This window comes from Xenopus laevis, chromosome 4L, assembly GCF_017654675.1.
Source record: "Xenopus laevis strain J_2021 chromosome 4L, Xenopus_laevis_v10.1, whole genome shotgun sequence".
In the NCBI taxonomy this organism is placed as follows: domain Eukaryota; kingdom Metazoa; phylum Chordata; class Amphibia; order Anura; family Pipidae; genus Xenopus; species Xenopus laevis.
This window is the reverse complement of record NC_054377.1, coordinates 100,219,105-100,241,064: the sequence shown is the minus strand read 5'-3', so window position 1 is coordinate 100,241,064 and position 21,960 is coordinate 100,219,105. Positions and strand designations below refer to the sequence as shown.

Sequence of the window (21,960 nt, the reverse complement as noted above, 5' to 3'; positions counted from 1 at the left end):
GTATTAGCAACAATGATATCAATTCTAACAGCTATCTTAAATTAAACTAAGGGATTCTGCTCATCAGGGACAAAGATAGGAAATGAATCAACTAATGTATCAATTTAGAACAGTTTAGAGGTTCAGCATCCCCCCTTCCCAGAGCAGTTTTAGAAAGGTGAAAAATTAGACTTACGCTTCAAAATTAGAAAAACGGTCATATATAGAAATCACATAGGTGATCTAAAACCAACTGAACTGAAAAAAAGTGTTGGAAGGTGAACAACCCCTTGAAAATGAACTTTTAGTATGATGTAGAGAATGATATTCTGAGTTTTTTATTTTTATTATGTGTTTTTTTTTTTTAATTTAGCAGCTTTCCAGTTTCCAATTTCAGCTGGTTGCTAGAGTCTAAATTACCCTATCAACCATGCATTGATTTAAATAAGACACTAGAACAGGAGTCCCCAACCTTTTTTTTACTTGTGAGCCACATTCAAATGTAAAAAGAGTTGGGGAGCAACACAAGCATGAAAAAAGTTCCTTGGGGTGTCAAATAAAGTATATAATTTGCTATTTGGTAGCCCCTTTGTGGACTGGCAGCCTACAAGAGGCTCAACTTGGCAGTATACTTAGTTTTTATGCAATTAAAACTTGCTTTCAAGCTTGGAATTCAAAAATAAGCACGTGATTTGAGGACCCTGAGAGCAACATCCAAGGGGTTGGAGAGCAACATGTTGCTCGCGAGCTACTGGTTGGGGATCACTGCACTAGAATATGAAAAGGAGAGGGCCTGAATAGAAAGAGAACTTGAGAAGTAATAAAAAGTAGCAATAACAACAAATTTGTAGCCTTACAGAGCATTTGTTTTTAGAAAGCTGGAAAGAGTCAGAAAAAGAAGGCAAATAATTCAGAAAAAATAAAAATTAAAAAATGATGGCCAGTTTAAAAGTTGTTTAGAATTAGCCATTCTATAATATACTAAAAGTTAACTTAAAGGTGAACCACCCGTTTAAATATTAGGTATATGGTCATAAATAAAGGATAGAAATGGTTTGCAAGGTGAACTTCCCCTTTAACTGATGAATTTTTGTATATGTTATGTATCTGGAAACATGACTATATCGCCTTCAAACAGGAACAAAGCTTGAGCCTTTTCAATAGTTTCAGTTATCAAATATTTAAAGGGGTGGATCACCTTTAAGCGAAATTTTACTATGTTATAGAATGGCTAATTCTCAGCAACTTTTCAATTGGGCTTCATTATTTATTTTGTATAGTTTTTGAATAATTTGCCCTCTTCTTCTAACTCTGACCCCATCTAAAAACAAATACTCTGTAAGGCTACAGATTTATTGTTATTACAACCTTTGATTGCTCTCCTTTCTATTCAGGTCCTATCCTATTTATATTCCAGTTTCTTATTCATTCATTCATAGTTGCTAGGGAAATTTGGACCCTAGCAACCAGATAGATTGCAAACTGGAGAGCTGCCGAATAAAAAGCTAAATAACTCAAAACCCACAAATAATAAGAAAAAATGAAACCAATTGCAAATTGTCTCAGAATATCACTCTCTACATTATACTAAAAGTTAATTTAAAAGTGAACAACCTCTTTAAGCCTGCATGCAACTGTATGGGTGGCTCAGTGTTATTCGTTGGCTGGACACGAGGTACTCTGGTGTCCTCCAAGACTCAAAAACATATAAACAGGTTGATGGGATCCTCATCACTGTCAGATTCACACTGATGTAACTGTTATATAATCTATGTTGCATAAACTATAATCTATAAAAGCACCATGCATACATGTCAGCACTATATGCCCTTCAATTCTAGTCTTTAACAAACCTCACACAGTCTGAGCAAAACACAAGCCAGGTGCATTTTTAGAGCTATAAAAAATTTATTGGTATGTTTTTCAATATTGACACGCCCAAGCTGGACAGAAAGACATTTCGCTATCTGACTTTATATATCTATATTTTTTTCCCTGCAGACAGTTTAGAGGGAGGGGGGTACTAAGACATGCTGGAGTTCAAATTTATATAGTCTGATTTCTAACTCTTTGTCTCTTTTTGCAATTGAACTTATTTTGCTATGAAAGCCATTTGGATAGACTTGTTTCAATTTTGTGTTTTTGTCTAATGGTAACCTTTAAGCTGCCCATAGATGCAAAGATCAGATTGTACGAATCGACATTTTTCGTCCGGCGGAGATCAGTCGTTTGGTCTATCGGTCAGGTTAAAAGTTTTCTGTCGGCTGCGGGTAATAACTCTGCATGTATTGCGGATCGTACGATTTTCAGAGTAAGACTTTCACCAGCTTTTGTCGGACATAACTTTGGTACGATTGCTGTCAGGGGCAGAACATCGGCTCATCTGTTCTTTTACTACTTTATTTGATCGGAATGGTTAGTGGCAGGTCGGGAGATGGGGAAGTTCGATCGTACGATGATTCGTATGATCGGATCTTTGCATCTATGGCCAGCTTTAGTCAGTCTGAAAACATTACTATTGTTAGGATATGTTATTATACTATAAACTATTGCTTTTGATTTGTTGTTTTGCTTGCAACATATTATTTTTTCTTTATTTAGGCATGCCTAGATAAAATTGCAGGCTTTGCATTTCTACTCCACTTTCATTGCCCTAGGGACTCAAGTTTTTAACGTTAGAACCATTGTATCATTTAGCTGGGACATTATAACCAATATTTGCAACAAAGTGCACCTATACTGCAATCGGACTGGGTCGAAACATGAAATGCTTCAGAAATTTAAGTTGATTTTCCTGGCTGTCCCCTTTGTTTATCGCTGACCTGTCTAGGCATGTCCAAGGTTTTAAAAGGATCAGGTTTATAGCCAACCACAGCAGGTTCAAGATAGACTGATTTACTGGGGCTGCTGTGTTGCCATGATAAATGATTGCTAAGTGACTGAATGAATTTCTTGGGCTATTGTGAGCAGTTGGATCTAATTTTTTAAATGAGCAATTGATACAACTGTATTTGCAGAGACAATACTGTTGCTAAGCCTCGGACTTGTATCCACTTCCTTCTTGCTTGTAGTCATGTTCGGTGAAAGAGCTTTTATAGCCAGAATCATTATGGAGCAGAGTGATTCCCAGAATAAAGAGAGTTCTATCTAACACAAGATGATTATAGCAGAAACAGTGAGCTGCCAGTGGGCTGCACTCCATTCTGCCCACTTTGGAGCAGTTAGAAAATAGCCCAGATGTCTGTCGCTGTGCTACCACAAAGCCAACTTCATATCTGATCTGGGACTGGCACAAATTCAGCTGCCATGGGACACTTTCTGTCAAGCCCACCCCCCAAAGTGCCAGCTGCTGATCCGCTTCAAAGTCAAACACATGCTAACAGCATGACAGATTCCTTTTCTGTACCAGAATGTACCGCAAACGAAGGTTAGGAAAGTACAAGTGAAGCAAGATAAGAATAGTAAAAATAAACATCATTTTATAAGAAATACTGCACAGAAACTATTCTTTCACAAGGAACTAAAAGAGTACATGTTAAATGTGTCACTGGTCTGGGTTTATGTTTAACAAAAAAGGATTCTAGAAGCAGCAGAAACATTATTGTGCCAGAAGCAAAGTCTCCTGATACCCAGAATAACAGTTAATATGTCACACATGTTACTATGCACTGACTGCTCGCAGCATTCCTAACCTTCTCTCTGCCAAAAGTAACTGTCAGCAAGATACTGCTGAGTTGTAGCAGAGAAAGGGGAAACCAGCCCTGTATATAGTGTAGTGCTGGCAGATCATGACTACAGCTCTAAGTTTAGGGCCAGCAGGGGGTTGGTTAGTTCTGCAAATTTGAAGCACAGTAAAAAGGGGAAAAAAGTGACACATTTTATCTGGAACAGATGTTTAAAACAGAATGAATTTGCAGCTGTAGACCAGCCATTATATTCATTATTATGCAGGAATTAAGAGTAACTGTAAAAGGTGCATTCGTGGAAAAGCCTTCTATTGCAGGCTGCACTGATAAGGAACAAGATTATTATTACTATTATTATGACATGGATTCACCAGATGCACAAGCATGCACTGACCCATCCTAGTCCTTCTTCATTCTACCACTGACAAACCTCCAAATGAAAAGCAATGCAAACGCCAGAGTATTGGCAGTAAATGATAATCGTGCCAAGAAACTCCAGCTGGCCAGTCTGGGCTCCACATCCCTCTATCCGAGGCAGAGGTTTAATGCCATAGTGAGAGGATAGTGAGTGAGAAGGGATTACCTGGGCTGGAGCTCGCATGGTCAGGAACGCGCCTGCGGCTGAAGCTGCTTCTGCACTGTGAGCGCTGCACATAAGCTAGTAGAGGAGCTCCGGGGAAGCTCGCTGCTGGAGACTGCAGTGATCTCGCGAGATTCGACCAGCTGCCGGCTTCTCGCGGTCTTTCCTGCAGATGCTGAATTCCCGGCATAGTAAAGGGACAGCCTTGGGCGTCGTGTGAAGTTGCTGTATGAGTTATTGGAGCGGAGCCCGAGGAGCAGGCGGATTGTATTTCATCGACAACAAAGTCTTATGAACTAACTGTATAACAATGAAAGTGAATGCAATGCATACCTCCCAACAGTTTAGAAATATGAACAAAAAGACCCGCCAATTCTATGACCACACCCCCTAATGAGCATGTCCTATTACACTAATTTGGCAGGTTATGGAAGTATGAGCACATTTCTGTGGTTTTTATTGGTTATTACAGTTTGGCTGATGAGGGTCAATTGTCAGGTTCCCCAAGAGACCTCCTTACCTTAAATTGTTACATAAGTATCTATTCTGGGCTCTGCCAAAAGCTAGTTAAGTTAGAATGTATCTGTTTCAGTGCAGGAGATCAAAGAGAAAGTGGGATACTTCAGTAACAATCCGGGACTGCGGGTTGAGCTGTCAAAAGCAGGACTGTTCCTGCTCCAAATCAGACCGTCGGGAGGTATGTGAATGTACAATTGCTAATATATATAGGGGTGTTGTTTAAAAACACTGAATACAAGTTTTCTGCAAATGTTCTCTTTAATTTTGCCTCTTCTTCTGAAAAAACGTTGTGAGAATTATAGCCGAGACTATCATGTTTGCACTATTGCCTTTATGCAAGGGAGTTGCCATACTGGTTCGTTTGATGACGGAAAATGAATCGTCCAGAGAGCGGGTTGGGCCTGCTTTATGCTTTCATTATCATTCTGGCACCTTGAACATTCCTTCCAGGTCGAGCAGCCCTATGGCAAGCTAAGCTATTGGAATTGGGAATGGTTCACACAGTCACAGCAGAAAATAGATTTGAATTTTAATGACCAAACTAGCCTTTAAAAGTTGAAAGGAAAAGCTGCTGGGTTTTATTGTCACACCCTCAGCTCTGCCCAATGCTGCATGTATCTGTGGTCATTTCAATAGGGTTTAGGCCCCCCTGTAGTTAGCTTTGATTTGGTTTCAATGCACTGGCAGTGGGAGACTGGGTTGTTGTTCATGTAGGACAGGCCCAGACTGGCAATTTGTGGGTTCTGGCAAATGCCACAGAGGCTGACCGTCACTATTTATTGGGCTGGCGGAGGGGTTCTGTGTAACTGAAATGTCATGGCCTATTTTAATTGTCAGTCCAGTCCTGATGCAGGAGAAGGGGTCCAAAACCAGTTGGCTACCAGAAAACTTTAGGCAAGTTGCCATAACTAGTTTACAGCTTGCTAGCATGGACTATGGAAGCTTACCCAATAGATGGTTCACCTTTAAATTTTACTTTTGGTATGTTCTAGAATGGCTAATTCAAAGCAACTTTTCAACTGACCTTTATTTTTTATTTTTTTTATAGTTTTTGAATTATTTGCCTTCATCTTCTTCTGACTTATTCCAGCTTTCACTGACCCCATTTAAAAACAAATGCTCTGTAAGGCTACAAATGTTATTGCTACTTTTTATTATTCATCTTTCTATACAGATCTTCCTATTCATATTAAAGCCTCTTAGTCATATTTCAGTCTCCCATTCAAATCAATGCATGGTTGCTAGGGTAATTTTGACCAGATTGATGACATTACAAACTGGAGAGCTGCAGAATAAAAAGCTAAATAACTCAAAAGCCACAAATAATAAAAAATAAAATAAAAACCCAATTGGAAATTGGCTCAGAATATCATTCTCTGAGTCTACATCATACTAAAAGTTAATTTAAAGGTGACCAACCCCTCCAAGAGCAGTAGCTATATTTATTAACCTTTATTTGATGCAGTGAGAACTCCATAGCAGGCTTTGATTGTGCACACTATAAATATATAGTGAATAACGTATCTCCTAATGTAAAATATAAGGATTTTATAAGTCACAGAGGAGTTCCATGTCCATATAATTGTACAAAACCTAAGGGCTTTACATCTGAGTTCCTTTTATCTGGAACTCAGATTTTACCTCTGTCTGTTGGGAAATGTAAAATCAGGGATCTATTATATATAAGTAGGTCTTGGAAACAAGACATCTTGAATTGCCACCTACTAGGCAAGTATTTACAAGCCAGTACTATGAATGGCCACAGTAAATAACTGAATGGGCAAGCTGTGATTGTGAAAAAGTCTTGAATCAGAAGCATGGCATTTACATTTATATAAATATTGGGTAGTTGTGATGTCCAATCATTTTTGGACTCACATATATACTTATGCAAGGGTGCTTCTTTGCTGCATGTTTCTTGTGAAGACACAATAAATCTCATTCCAGCGATGCGCAATATGTTGGCGCTCTAAAAATACATGCAATATTAATAATTCCTGTCAATGTGCTTTGAGAGCAATAAACTATACCCTGTTTATTCATATAGTATTACTTCATGTATTATGTAGCCATTCAATTTTCACCGTTTTATTTTTTTTTCTTGCACTGTTTGTCTAAATCTAGTAGTTATTTCCTGTAATTAATAATAATAAATTATAAAAGGGAAGACAATGACCCCCTACTGCTAGCACACCCTTATACCCCTCAGTTACTTAATTAAGCTTAATTACGGCTACCAATTAGTTAATTAAAATGATTATCAATAAATACATAAATAGATACTGTTTAAAAAAACACACATACAGAATACTTAAAATACGGAATTGTATTTAACCTGGGGTGTATACTTTGTGGATGTATGACCTAATACTCCCAAATGATCACAGTGTTTTGAAAGGCAGGAGAAATTCAGACTACCCTGTGGTACAAAAATGTGCACCTTCTAACTCTTGTTCCCCCTTCCCCTGCAGCCAACAAGCTGCACCTTCCCAGGGACAATAGCCAAGTTAAAATTGTTTATGAGTTATTCTGAATCAGCCAGTTTAACAGCATTAATTGACATTTGTGTGCCTTGGTAGACGTTGGATTGCAGTAGTAATTGCTTAATGCCACTATCCGTCAGAAGATTATGGATTGAATTTGAAGACTGATACGCTTTTCAACATCTTAACTTTCTCAAGGTCACTAACACTGTTGACTATGGCATTCATCTTTTTAAATCCTAAATTTAACATATCAAAGTAGACGGGTCCAATCACTTTTCCTTTCCTGTTTGGTAAATGCATTTGGAGGCAGATATCCATGCCTTTGTTCAGCCTCCCTTGGGAGTGAAGATGTCAACTAGCTGTCACAGACTAGCGTGCCCCTTTCCTTTTATCAACTACATTTAGGGGGTTATTTATTAAAAGATCAAGTTTGCGATTTTTTTCTACCTTGAATAAACACACAACTCGAATGTTTGCTTATTTATGAAAAAAAACAAATGTAAAAAACTCCATTGAATGCAATCAGGGAGAAACTTTAATACTTAGAATATATAAGTTTATAGGCTAAAAAACCTCGAATACCTCAAATTTATCAAGTTTTCAAATCACCGTAAAACACCTGAAAGTCATGAAAACAAAAAATATCTTCTAACGGTTAAAGGGGCCTCTGCCATTGACTTCTACACAACCTCAACAGGTTTTAGATGGAGTATTTTTGGATTTGGGCTTTTAGCAACTTCGAGGCATAATATTTGAGTTCAAGATGTTTTAGTAAAACTACCCTCAAAAAACTCATGTTTTGAGAAAACATTACTCAAACTTTAATAAATAACCCCTTACAGATGATTAGAACGACAGATAGGAGCTTTTTAAGGATGCCACATTTTCACAATATAGACTAATTTAGGCATAAAGTAACTGCCATGTCATTAATGGAAGGAGCAGCTTATAATCGATATCTAGTAATCATACAATAAATGCTTTTTAAAAAAAATGTTTCATTTGAAATTTTTTAACAACAGGATGTCACATCAATAATGGCTGCCTGGTAGATCTAAGAACAGCAATACTAAGATTCAGGTCCCACTGCGACACATTCAGTTACATTGAGTAGGAGAAACAACAGTCTGCCAGAAAGCAGTTCCGTCCTAGTGCTGGCTCTTTCTGAAAGCACATGACCAGGCAAATGACCTGAGATGGCTGCCTACACACCAATATTACAACTAAAAAAATACACTTATTGGTTCAGAAAGTACAGGTATATTTTATATTGTAGAGTGAATTATTTGCAGTGTAAACAGTGTAATTTAGAAATAAAAACTACACCATAAAAATCATGACAGAATCCCTTTAATCCCTTTAAAGGAAAACTAAAACCCCCCGAACAATGTAGGTCTCTATAAAAAGATATTGCATAAAACAGCTCATATGTAAAACCCTGCTTCATGTAAATAAACCATTTTCATAATATTATACTTTTTTAGTAGTATGTGCCATTGGGAAAGCATAAATAGAAACTTGCTATTTTATAAAATAATGGCAGCCCCCTAGGATCGTATGATTCACGGTGCACACAAACATACCAAACAAACTATACTTGTTAGGTCACATGAGCCAGATAACAGACAGAGTTTTATTTTTTGCTTCTACAATTCTTCCTGTTACAGTTAGAGTTGTAGTATTTCCGGTGAGGTGATCTCTGATGCAGCACAGAGACATCATGAAATGATGGTTAAGGCAATAGATGTAAAAGGGCAATATTTATTTAAATATATATTCCAGTTTAGTAAGATTCTTTTATATGCCACTTCATTTGAAATAAACTATCTGTTGCTCAAGTATTCATTTTGGGGGTATAGTTTTCCTTTAAGATAGCGAGAGAGTTTTAATCATTAGGCAAGACAAGAGATATTGAATCCCGGAAGCTTCTGTCTCATGACATCTTAGACAAGAAGTGTTTAATGGTCTCATTTTAAACCACCACAATGGAGTGAGGTAGGATTGGTGTAAAATCTGTAGTCATGGTTTGATATTGGCTGGAGGGGATGGTTCTCATGAAATGAGAGTGAAGTATGAGAATGTCGGGAGTGGAGATAGCAGGGAAAAGTTCTAATAAATTTGTAAATGAGTGTAGTATATGGGGTTCCTTTCCATTTGTGATTCAGGGAATATATTCTTTGTACAATTATAATTCTAAGAAAAATACAGCCAAAATAGTTTCATCTTTATTTATACAATGATAATTTTAAGAAATCTATTAGACACAGGAATTATTCAGCCAAGGATGATATCATCTCATCAACATCATTTTTTGTACATATTTTTGGAACCTATAAAACTACTCTACGGGGAGTAGAAGTAAATGTGGAGATTATTTTTTATGTGAAGCTTTTATTAAAAACAGCAAGGCAAACAACATCATGTGGATCATGAAAAAACAGAAAAATATACAAAGGAGGATGCTAAACAGGAGCAATTTGTTTTCCTTAATTATGCTAAATCTTTTTTGGGTGGAGGGCTATGTTAAACCCTGTGTATGTAAATGTGGCTTTTTTATACTGCAGTTTTTCTTAAACTTCCAATTGGAAATAATGTTTTTAAACACACCATAAAATCTAGTACAATACAACTGGCAGTGTGTCAGGGTTGTACAAACAGTTCAGCTGGTGGTTCCGCTCCATGCACATTTTGCACAGGTTCCTGGGAGGTGTGTGCTGTGATGCAAGGTGATATGCTTTACAAGGTAAGCAGCACTATTTAAAAGAAAAACTATACCCCAAAATGAATACGTAAGCAAATTAATTAAGTGGCATATTAAAGAATCTTACCAAACTGGAATATATATTTAAGTAAATATTGCCCTTTTACATCTCTTGCCTTGAACCACCATTTCGACATGGTCCCATTGCTGTCTCAGAGATCACCTGACCAGAAATGCTACAACTGTAACAGGAAGACATTTGGAAGCAAAATACATAACTCTGTCTTTTAATTGGGTGTTAAAGGGGTGTCCTTTCTCTTTAATTTTACTACTAAAAAGTATATTATTATTAAAATGGTTTATTTACATGAAGCAGGGTTTTTTCTATAAGCAGGGTTTTTTATATATTTTTATAGAGACCCACATTGTTCGGGGGTATCGTTTTCCTTTAACCTAGCACTGAGACATTGTTTCCTGCTGATTTATGAGCTGGATTTTGACCCTCTTGCCTAGTTGGCACTTTGCTTGTGCTCTGGCCTGAACCTGTAATTTGCATATTGCGTATTTCCTTCATCTGCTGCCTGCCCCAAGTAAAAGTGGCCATAGACATTATGATCTTTCTTGGAAAACATCTTTGCAGGAAAGATCGCCCGTTGAATCGTCAAATATACAGATAGAAATAATAGAATTCTACCTGTATGTGACGATTCAGCACTAACAATGAGTGATGTTCTGGGTTCTTAATTTTTGGAAAAATAAAATCTTTTTTAAAGGGATACTGTCATGGGAAAAAAAATTTTTTTCAAAATGAATCAGTTAATAGTGCTGCTCCAGCAGAATTCTGCACTGAAATCCATTTCTCAAAAGAGCAAACAGATTTTTTTATATTCAATTTTGAAATCTGACATGGGGCTAGACATTTTGTCAATTTCCCAGCTGCCCCATGTCATGTGACTTGTGCTCTGATAAACTTCAATCACTCTTTACTGCTGTACTGCAAGTTGGAATGATTATCATCCCCCTCCCTTTTCCCCCCAGCAGCCAAACAAAAGAACAATGGGAAGGTAACCAGATAACAGCTCCCTAAGACAAGATAACAGCTGCCTGGTAGATCTAAGAACAACACTCAATCATAAAAACCCATGTCCCACTGAGACTCCTTCAGTTATATTGAGAAGGAGAAACAGCAGCCTGCCAAAAAGCATTACTCTCCTGAAGTGCAGGCACAAGTCACATGACATGGGGCAGCTGGGAAATTGACAAAATGTCTAGCCCCGTGTCAGATTTCAAAATTGAATATAAAAAAATCTGTTTGCTCTTTTGAGAAATGGATTTCAGTGCAGAACTCTGCTGGAGCAGCACTATTAACTGATTCATTTTGAAAAAATTTTTTTTTCCCATGACAGTATCCCTTTAACCTTTCACTAGCTGTCTCCGGCTTTACTATTTTGTGGGTCCCAGGCTTGTGCTACCGTCTCTTGAAGTCTCCTGGTATTTGCTCCCCTTGCTGAAGGTCTGGGGCGTGTGCACCTGGGCCCTCCATGGACAGCGGTAAGCTCTTTTGACACATTTAAACTGCATCTACTGGTTACTTATTTGTAAAGTTTGCCTTCAAAGACATCCAATCAAAATTTTCAGCCTGGCCCGATTGATATCCAAGTGTTTTGCTGATATCGGTCGGCTCGTCTCCCACCATACACACACTAAATATCGTACGAAATTTTTTTTGTACAATACTATCTGTGCGTCTATGGCCACCTTTAACCTTGTTTCCTTTGGACCATCATTTCTTCTTCTTCAGAGAGGCCCATTGAACCATTCATCAATGTATCTAGACTTAAGCTATCGTATCTTGCCTTCTAGCTAACTCTAGTTCTAAACTGAGGGTGTACTAGTCGGCAGCTTTAATAGTGGTCCTCCTCTGTGTCTTGGTTCCAGTACTTGGTAAACATGCTGTAGTAGGTAAGATTATCTATTTGGCTCAAATTTGGGTTGATGCAGTGTGGAACTAGGACAGAAGACATGTCTTGGAGGGGGAGCCAAGATGCACCTGGATCACAAGCTGGCATATGCAGTTCTATAAAGAGAAAAAATCGAATTATTTCCAGAGTTTCTTTGAATATAATGTTGGGTTCATTTTAAAATACAAATAAATCCAACAGACAAAAGTGATTCCACATGAAAGGGGGCCTGTTTAATAATGCTGTGATAAAGATAAGCACTTCAAGGGCTAAATCATGTTACTGACACTAACATCATTACAGAACTGTTGATTTCCAAACCAGGAAGAGCATATAAGAACATGTTTTAGCTTTATCCAGCCATCAAATTGAAAAGAAATTTGATCTAAAAGAATAGTAAGTCAATTATAAAGACATTTGTGACCAGAAATATTACACCAAATCTATTACGAGCTTTTTCAAGAGTCTCAGGAGTCTTTGGAGCACAAAGACTTCTGCGGTTTCAGAATGTGACCAACAGACTTTAGGAGATGAACTCATATTTCACAAGGGTGTTTCTCAGAAAAGTTATTTTTTTCTGTTAAGCACTGAGTTTCCAAATTGCAGTGTGGAAATTGGGGCCACAGGAAATTTGCAGACAGCCTCAAAGTTTAGATAATGCCTTTCTTTGCCTTTCCAATCTCTTGTTTAGACATTCTTAACATTTTTGTTATTACTTCGTTTGAATATTTCATACGAGTTGCATACATTTTAAAAATATTGACTCAATCTATGGTGGTCCTATACAGTATATTTATATAACATAATTAATCAGAAGGTTAGGGTACAGTTCTAACTACAGAGAAAGAGAGAAAAGGGAAGATTGTATATGGATGGTAGCACAACCTCCATTTACAAAAAAAAAAAAAAAAGGAAAGGCTACTGACTTTCTACCCATGCTTTTTCTTCTAGTTTTGCAAATGGAAAACAAAACATTTGGCAAAGGGCTTTTTTAATTGGGGGACAAAACTTGGTAAACCTGTTTACCTTACAGCAGTCTGTTGCCTGGTGTATAGTACCTCTAACTTTGTTGTTGTACCAAGAGTTTACTTATGAATCAAAAACATTAAAATGTCTTGTATTTCTGCACATACAAAGTATATATATACTGTGTATAAGGTGGGTTGGGAACTCACTCCTGACTGAACTGTCCTACACCAGACCCAGGTTGCCCAGCCATGTTCATGTTTGCCAGAGCGCAACTTCACCTGGTATTAGGGTACAAAGTACGGCTAGAGCGAAGTTATGCCAGTGGCCTATAGTAAATCGGCAAAGTTTCGAAATGACGTCATGCTGGCAAATTTTCGCCAGTCACTTTGCCCTTTAGTAAATTTCCCTCCAAAGAGAGGTCTGTGAACCTAACACAGAGGAACCTATGCACCTGTACACATACAGTCACCCATGTGGAGGTCTGTAGTCAACCTCACTGTCCTGACTGTGAAGAACCACCTATGTTGCTTCAAATGAAATTTATTTTCTTCTAGTCTAAAGGGGTGGCCTCTGGTACGGTGATCCACTTTATGGGTAAAAAGGTCCCCTGCTATTTGAAGATTATGTCCCCAAATGTACTTGTAAAGTGTAATCATGTCCATTCGCAAGCACCTTTTTTCCAGAGTAAACAACCCCAACCTTGACAGTCTACCCTCATAATTTAAGTCTTCCATCCCTCTAACCAATTTAGTTGCACATCTCTGCACTCTGTTCAGCTCATTTATATCCCTCTTAAGGACTGGAGTCCAAAACTGCACTGCATACTCCAATTGAGGCCTCACCAAGGACCTATAAAGAGGCATAATTATGTTTTCATCCCTTGAGTTAATGCCCTTTTTTATGCAAGACAGAACTTTATTTGCTTTAGTAACCACAGAATGACACTGCCCAGAATTAGACAACTTGTTATCTACAAAACCCCTAGATCCTTCTAATTTAAGGAAACTCCCAACACACTGCCATCGAGTGCATAACCTTGCATTTATCAACATTGAACCTCATTTTCCAGTTTGCTGCCCAGTTTCGCAATTTAGACAAATCACTCTGCAAAGTAGCAGCATCCTGCATGGAACCTAAAGCTCTGCACAATTTAGTATCATCTGCAAAAATAGAAACAGTACTTTCAATGCCCACCTCCAGGTCATTAATAAATAAGTTGAAAAGCAAGGGACCTAGTACAGAGCCCTGTGCCTGCGGTACTCCACTAACAACACTGGTCCAATTAGAAAATGTTCAATTTACCACCACTCTTTGTAGTCTATCTTTTAGCCAGTTCTCTATCCAGGTACAAATACTATGTTCCAGGCCAACATTCCTTAATTTAACCAGTAACCTTTTGTGTGGCACTGTAGCAAATGCTTTAGCAAAGTCTAAGTAAATCACATCCGCTGCCATCCCAGAATCAAGGTCCCTGCTTACCTTCTCATTAAAAGAAATTAAGTTAGTCTGGCAAGATCTATTACGCATAAAACCATGCTGGCATACACTCATGGTATAATGATTTGCTATAAAGTCCAGTATCTTATCCTTTATTAACCATTTGAAAAGCTTTCCTACCACTGACGTCAGACTAACTGGCCTATAGTTTTCAGGCTGAGACCGGGATTCTTTTTTGAATAGAGGCACCACATTAGCAATTTGCCAGTCTGGCACTATGCCAGACCTCAATGAATACTGAAAAATTAAGTAAAGAAGTTTGGCAATCAAAGAGCTAAGCTCGCTAAGTACCATGGGATGAATACCATCTGGGCCCGGACCTTTGTTAATCTTAACATGTTCTAGTCTCTTTTGAAGTTCCTCATGTGTGAACCATGCATCATTAGTTGTATTACTAGAATTGGGACTAAGAAGGAAACCTTCATTAACTGAAAACTTAATATGTTTGCTTCTTACTGATACCTAGAGCACTAGAGGATTTATGTGCATATGGAAATCAGATTGCCAGGAGCTCACAATAAAATATGCAAAATTGTATACAAATGTACTATTTCTCTGGTAACATAAAGATTTCCAGGTCAAAGCCTTATTGGCCAAGAGGGCAGTAAGGTAAAGCATGTATACTAGAAGGCTCCAGTTAGAACCGGAATTTATTATTTGACATGTCTGTTTGAAGATGCCCTCTGTGAATTCTATGGCTGGTGTTCAAAGCTTTTTAGATGATTGAGCAGCAAAAAGACAAGGTGATAAGTCAGAGGCAGGAAGCAGCCTAGAAGGTTTGCCATTTGAAACATCCAGGCAAACATTCATGGAAACTGATGTGATGAGTGAGTTGGTCGTTTGGCTTCCTGTGGTTGTACACAGAAGAGCAAAATATAGATAGGGTAGGACGAAAGGAGTCAGCTGAAGTGGAAGGAGTAGGGGAGAAAAGGAAAGGGGAAGTGGGAAACAAAGCCAATTGGGGGGGAGAATGTGAAAGAAGATATGATGAGGTGTGTTATGATTACAAAATTTGGAAGTAAAACTGAAGTGGAGACCTAAAGGAAGTGCACTGAGAAGGAAATAAGGGCAAGGTCAACAGAAAATAAAATAAGGGACAACAGGAATGATCCGGCTGAAAGGATAGAATGACAGATGAAGCTGCTGGTGAGATGCAGTGGTAGACAAGGGGAGAACAGATGGAAAAGAAAGGGCAGCATAGAAAGAAAGAAGGAAGAGAGAGAGGGGCAAAACAAATGTAGGAAAGTGTGAAATGAGGGGGAGCTAGAAGAGAAATGGAAAGAGCAAGTACAATGGGATATTGAAGAAAAAGGGAAAACCAGACCAGAAAAAAGAGAAAGTTAAAGGGGAGAACATATGATAAAGGTATAAGATACAGGATAAAAAGGAACATCAGAAGAGTTGGGAGAACGAAAAGGAAACAAGCTATATAATAAGCCTATTCCTCAGTGCCAGCTTTCTGATAGCTATTTTGTAGGATGGTGTCTACAGACAGAAATCATCCTAAAAGTCAAACTAATAAAAAAAAATCTGATGTGTTGACTTTACAAAAGATTTGCCATCCATCACGACACTCTTGAAACACTTGTTGGAAGGAAACACTGCATGCTGTGTCTGCATTCGACAGGATAAAATCTGGTGTCTGAAAGACTTTTTCTTCTCATTAAATATATTGGCTGTTGGATGTAGATGCAGGAACAAAGTGCAGCATGCGACTTCTGAACCAACATACATTACAGCTTTGGAGATCAGAATTTGTAGGACACTACAAAATCTTGTGCTATTGCATGAGAACATTTTGTAGGTCAGAAAAAATCGAACCCACAAAACCTGATCAATATGTCCCATGTAGTTTAGCCCTAAGTCCTGAGGACCTAGCAGACCCAACAGGTAAAGACCAGTGAAAACAAAAGGTAAACAACATACATGTATGATGAACAACATAGCTGTGGGCTTGTGAGTGTCATGAGTATCTAACAACATCCCTTGGCTGGCATTATGGGCTGATAGCATCACACAATGGAATTAGTTATTATTTATTTAAAAAAGCAAGAGGGATACAGAACTACAAGTACCTGCACAGGGCCTTTTGATTTTTAGTTTACCATATACTTTATTTCTGTTGCACTGATAAGTGATGTAGCACGTTTTCATTGTTCACATAAGTTCCTGCCACTGTGGACTAAAGGTCCGAACTCCTTAATACACACCTAGGGTCAGTTTTATCATGAACCAATTATCCTACCTGTGCTTTTTTGAGATTGTATTCCTCTTTACTTTTTTTTTTTGCACACAAGCACAGACACGTATGTTTTTACTTGGAGAAGGGAAACTGGCCAGACTAGGAGTTGGTGAAACAGAAGGTATGTGCCTGGCACCCCCCAAGCAGGGCTGTATCTATGGCTAGGCAGAAAAGGTGTGTGCCAGGGGCGAAACGAGTGGGGGTGCCAAGTGTATACATTGTCTTACTCATACTCCTGGGATGGACCCTTGTTCCATCACTGGCACTCACTGGCTCACTACTCCATGCACACTCCCCCCCCACGTGCGATCGCACCGTCACATCAGTCGTGTGTGTGCATTCGCCAGGGACGGGGCCTGCCTCCGAGCTTTGCGACCTACCCCTAGTTCTGGCCCTGTGTGCAAATGTGGGGTTCTCTTATTTTGATACTGCCAAAACCCCACATTTAAAAAGATAAAGGATTGCTTTTGGAAAGCTTATGCACACATTGTTTGTGTTGTGATTTGTCGCACATTAGATAATTCAGACGATGTGAGGTACGTGAACACCCAATGATTGGTTGTATTTTTCTTTTGCAGAAATCACTAGAAGACAACACATTTCCAAAAAATTATTTGGAGGAAATTTCAGACATTAGTTTTAAATTTAACTTAAAATATAATATCAAGTTCATTTGTTCTGTTCTAGACCATTAAAGGACAAGTAAAGTGTAAAATAGAATAAGGCTAGAAATGCTGTATTTTGTATACTAAACATAAGCATGAACTTACTGCACCACAAGCCTAATCAAACAAATGATTTATGCTTTCAAAGTTGGCCACTGGGGGCTGTCATCTTGTAACTTTGTTATACATCTTTGCCTGACCCTGACCCTGCACATGCTCAGTGTGGTCTGGGCTGCTTAGGGATCGTCATAAACAAAGCTGCTTGAGTTCTGCATGGCTGGGAAGTAAGGCGGGAGCTCCCCCTGCTGTTCATAAGTATGATTGTTTCCCTGCAGAGCAGTTAGGGACCGTCTGACAATTCCTATCCACAGCAGTAAATGAAGGGAGAAATTCACTGCATACAGTCAGGTTTCTTATAAAAACTGTACACATTTTTTAATTAAAGTATATTGGAGAAAGGTTTATTTTTCATTAAATACACAGAAAATCAGGTCTGCACACTCAAAAAAACATTTTTGACTCAGGTGGTAAAATTTGAAAAATGCTTTACTAGTAAAAGAACAACATAGCAGCAGCTTAAGTTTCACAGAAAACAAAAAACATTACACATGATAATGATATACATACCACCCTCAAGTACAGAAAAAGGCAGACAAGAAATTACAAGTAGCGGATACACCTGCCAAGATGAGAATAACCCCAACGTTTCGGCAAAATAGCCTTTGTCAAGGGGATTCTCAACAAAGGCTATTTTGCCGAAACGTTGGGGTTATTCTCATCTTGGCAGGTGTATATCATTATCATGTGTAATGTTTTTTGTTTTCTGTGAAACTTAAGCTGCTGCTATGTTGTTCTTTTACTAGTAAAGCATTTTTCAAATTTTACCACCTGAGTCAAAAATGTTTTTTTGAGTGTGCAGACCTGATTTTCTGTGTATGTTATATCCAGTTGCCCGGTAGGGGTGACTTATGGTTCTTATTGCACCTCTAATTGCTTATTTGTTCCTATATAATTACAATAAGGTGTGCCCTCCATTCACTTGTATTTCCTTATTTTTCATTAAAGCATGTAAAAATGGGATTTTATTGTTTTGCCTTTCCTTGTCCTTTAAGACTATTATTGACTATATCTTAAAAATGCTTTCTTCTTATTTCTTCCACGATTTCTCCTTGTTAACTCATGGACTGATTTCATACATATGGGTGCATATGTTGTTCCCATAGCTGCACCTTGGCACAAAGCCCTGTTTGTTCTGGGGCCCCTTCCTCTTTTGCTTTGATCACACAGCACAGCTATTTTATTTTTTTTTAATTAACCCTCGATATTCGACTGTCGAATGTAAATCCTTCACTGATAAGTGATATAGCACGTTTTCATTGTTCACATAAGTTCCTGCCACTGTGGACTAAAGGTCCGAACTGCTTAATACACACCTAGGGTCAGTTTTATCATGAACCAATTATCCTACCTGTGCTTTTTTGAGATTGTATTCCTCTTTACTTTTATTCCTTCGACTTCAAATATCGAAGCCGAAGGATTTACCGCAAATAGTTCGATAGAACGAAAATTATTTAAAATCTTTAGATTCGAAGGATTTTAATTCATCGGTCGAACGATTTTTCTTCGACCAAAAAAAGATTGCAAAGCCTATGGGGACCTTCCCCATAGGCTAACATTGACTTCGGTAGGTTTTAGGTGGCGAACTAGGGGGTCAAAGTTTTTTTTAAAGAGACTACTTTGACTATCGAATGGTCAAATATTCAAACGATTTTTAGTTTGAATTCGAACGTCGAAGTAGCCAATTCGATGGTAGAAGTAGCCAAAAAAAACATTCGAAATTCTAAGTTTTTTTTTTATTCTACTCCTTCACTCGAACTAAGTAAATGGGCCCCCTCATGTCAAGACCACATTTTCAGTCCAAAGGCCATCACTGTTATACTCCCAGGTAGTAGTGCACCCCCTTTCCTGCTACTGCCAGTGGTGGTGGATAATATTCAATAATAGTGAGAAAAAATCATTGTCAGCAAGTTTATGTTTTATTGACTATCTACCATCATTGGGGTGATTGATAATAAATAGCCTTTATATTAGGTAAAGTTAATATTCACACTGTATTACATACAGGATGGGCAAATTGGCGCACAAACCAGCGCTGATGCTCCAGAGGGCACAGATCTCATGTCCAAGTCGCGATCATCCAAAGGAGACCAGAACCCACCTGACGAGAAAATTACCTCATGGGGCTCCCATTAGTATATGTAGTGGGCTGTATATGCACATATAAATATAGTGTTTTTGAATAATATATTTCCCTGAGGAAGATCACTATTAAGTAATTGAAACATTTGAATTTCTTTTGCTTGTATATTAAAATCAGTTACTGTAACTGATCCTGTTGAGTGTGGTATTTTTTTGTTATATTGTACACATTTTACCTGCACCCAGGCATGCTGTGTTTTTGTTTGGTGAGAGCTCCTCCATGTTCCATATATATATTTAAATATAGCAGGGTCGGACTTGGAGGCCCCCTGCTACAATTCAAGTTCCATGTGCAGATGGGTATTTTGTGATAAAATCCAACACAATTCTGCTGAAAAATTCCGAATGGCATCGCTCTCATGTTTATGTGTGCACTCGATCCTTTAAATGCAAGTTTACTGGACCAGGGTGTTCTTGCAACCCTGCAGCTACTGCCACCTTTGGACTTTCAAAGCACTTCACAACTCTGCTCCACCCTACATCTCTGAACTCATCTCTATATACTCACCCACTCGCTTACTACGCTCCTCTACTGACCTGCTACTCAACTCTTCTCTCATTACCTCCTCACATGCTCGCATTCAAGACTTTGGAAGGGCTGCACCCCTCCTCTGGAACGCTCTCCCACGATCTCTCCGACTTTCTCCCAACCTTTCTGCTTTCAAAAAATCTCTGAAAACGCACTTCTTTCGAGAAGCCTACCCTCACTCTGCTTGACTACCAAACGCAACACCACATACAACACCACATTTCTCACCCACTTACTTCAATCTTGCCCACTCCCACACCTTGTGTATTACTCCCTTCCCTTTAGACTGTATGCCTATGCATAGGGCCTTCCTCACCTCTTTGTACCTGTATTGATTGTGATGTTTGTTACTCCATATATTCTATGTATGTAATTCATGTGATGTAGTTGTATAATCACAGTTACTTTACAGTGCTACGCAATATGTTGGCGCTATATAAATACATGTTAATAATAATAATAGCTTGATGGTGTCAATAGGCACTTTGTTCTCAATTTGGAATAAGAGGAAGTACATACCAACAGCCCTCACAGCAGCTACATGAAAGTGTAAAGAGCACATTTGACACAAGCCATGGCTAGTATAGCATATCACTTTGATGTATACAGTATACATGGTCACTATACACATATACATGATACAATGACGTCACACTCTCATTTTGGCTCCAAATGGGGTTTAAATCACAGGTTGTACAATGTACTGTATTCACTTCTTGAAGAAGGCTCGAGTGCATACCCCCCAACCATCCCGTTTTTCGCGGGACAGTCCCGCTTTTGACCTCCCATCCCGCTGTCCCGGTTTGGGCAGTTGAATGTCCCACTGCGCTGCCTCACGGGTCTTCCGGAACTCATTCTTCCGCAATTCATTTCAATACCAGCTACCAGGACCGTCTCCATAAGTCTCTCGCTATAACTTGTTAGCAGAGCCATAACTTGACGTCCCGTTCTAGAAAGGAATAAGACAACTTCCGGGTGTACCAAGATGATGGTATGTCCATTTCAGTAAGGTACTGGGGCTGCGGGGGCCATTGGGATGATTGGAAGCTGCTGGGTCCTGTGCGAGGTCAGGTGACCGTAAAATATCCCGGAAATTTCGTATTTGCTGCCAGTGCATCGTTATAATGCTACTCCGTTAACATAATGACTTGAGGACTCAGTGAGTATTTATATACGGTAATGTTTACTGTATATAGCGACAGGGAGTGTCTGTACTGGAGCCCCTGATTTGGTGGAAGGGGGGCTATTTTAATGTCTTAAATCCGGACAAATGCCAGTGGCTAGCATATGGCCAAATTGTTATAAACTTTTCCTATTCCTAGACTACTTCCATTTTCCTGGTTGTCCAACCTAGTTTAGTGTGTAACTGCTCGCTGTTTATAATACACAATAACCATGAATTTATGGGCCTGGCATCCATTTATCTTTGTATTAAGTGTGCCTATTGGGTTGTAAATACAATTCATGTGCCCTGTGTGGATAATGATAGCATTCTTCATAATCATGGTAATTAGGGGGTGTGGCCACAAAATGGGCGTGGACAAAAACTTTTTGTCCATCTTTTGATTTCCAAAATGTTGGGAGGTATGCGAGTGTAGGAGCTGAAAACCACTTTGTTTGCACTAACATAAGTCCTGTGAGTGCGGTTTATCTGCTTTTGGGGGGGGGGGTGTGTAATTATTGTGGAGCTTTTTTTAACAATTGTTATTAAACATGCTCACAAAGACATTTCATTCCTGCTTAATCTAAAGCATATTGTAAAACCCCTAATCCCCACTAAATTGTATTATTTCCCTCAAATCATTTATAGCACAAATTTGTAGAATATATTTTTCTGCGCAAGCAGAACGGTTTTCTGCTATTTAGAATATGTTTACAGATGTTCTC

The 21,960-nt window shown here is 38.6% G+C and overlaps 1 protein-coding gene across 2 annotated transcripts in view; it reads right to left on the bottom strand.

Annotated features, from left to right (window-relative positions):
- Window positions 1-4,429, bottom strand: part of dipk1a.L (divergent protein kinase domain 1A L homeolog) — a 47,935-nt gene extending 43,506 nt beyond the window's left edge. The window contains exon 1 of one of the 2 annotated variants that reach the window (XM_018256807.2): window positions 4,249-4,429. The gene's annotated coding sequence lies outside the window, so the exon portion shown is untranslated. The remainder of the gene's footprint in view (window positions 1-4,248) is intronic. The other variant, XM_018256805.2, reaches the window with a different exon arrangement.
- Window positions 4,430-21,960: the final 17,531 nt, after the last annotated feature.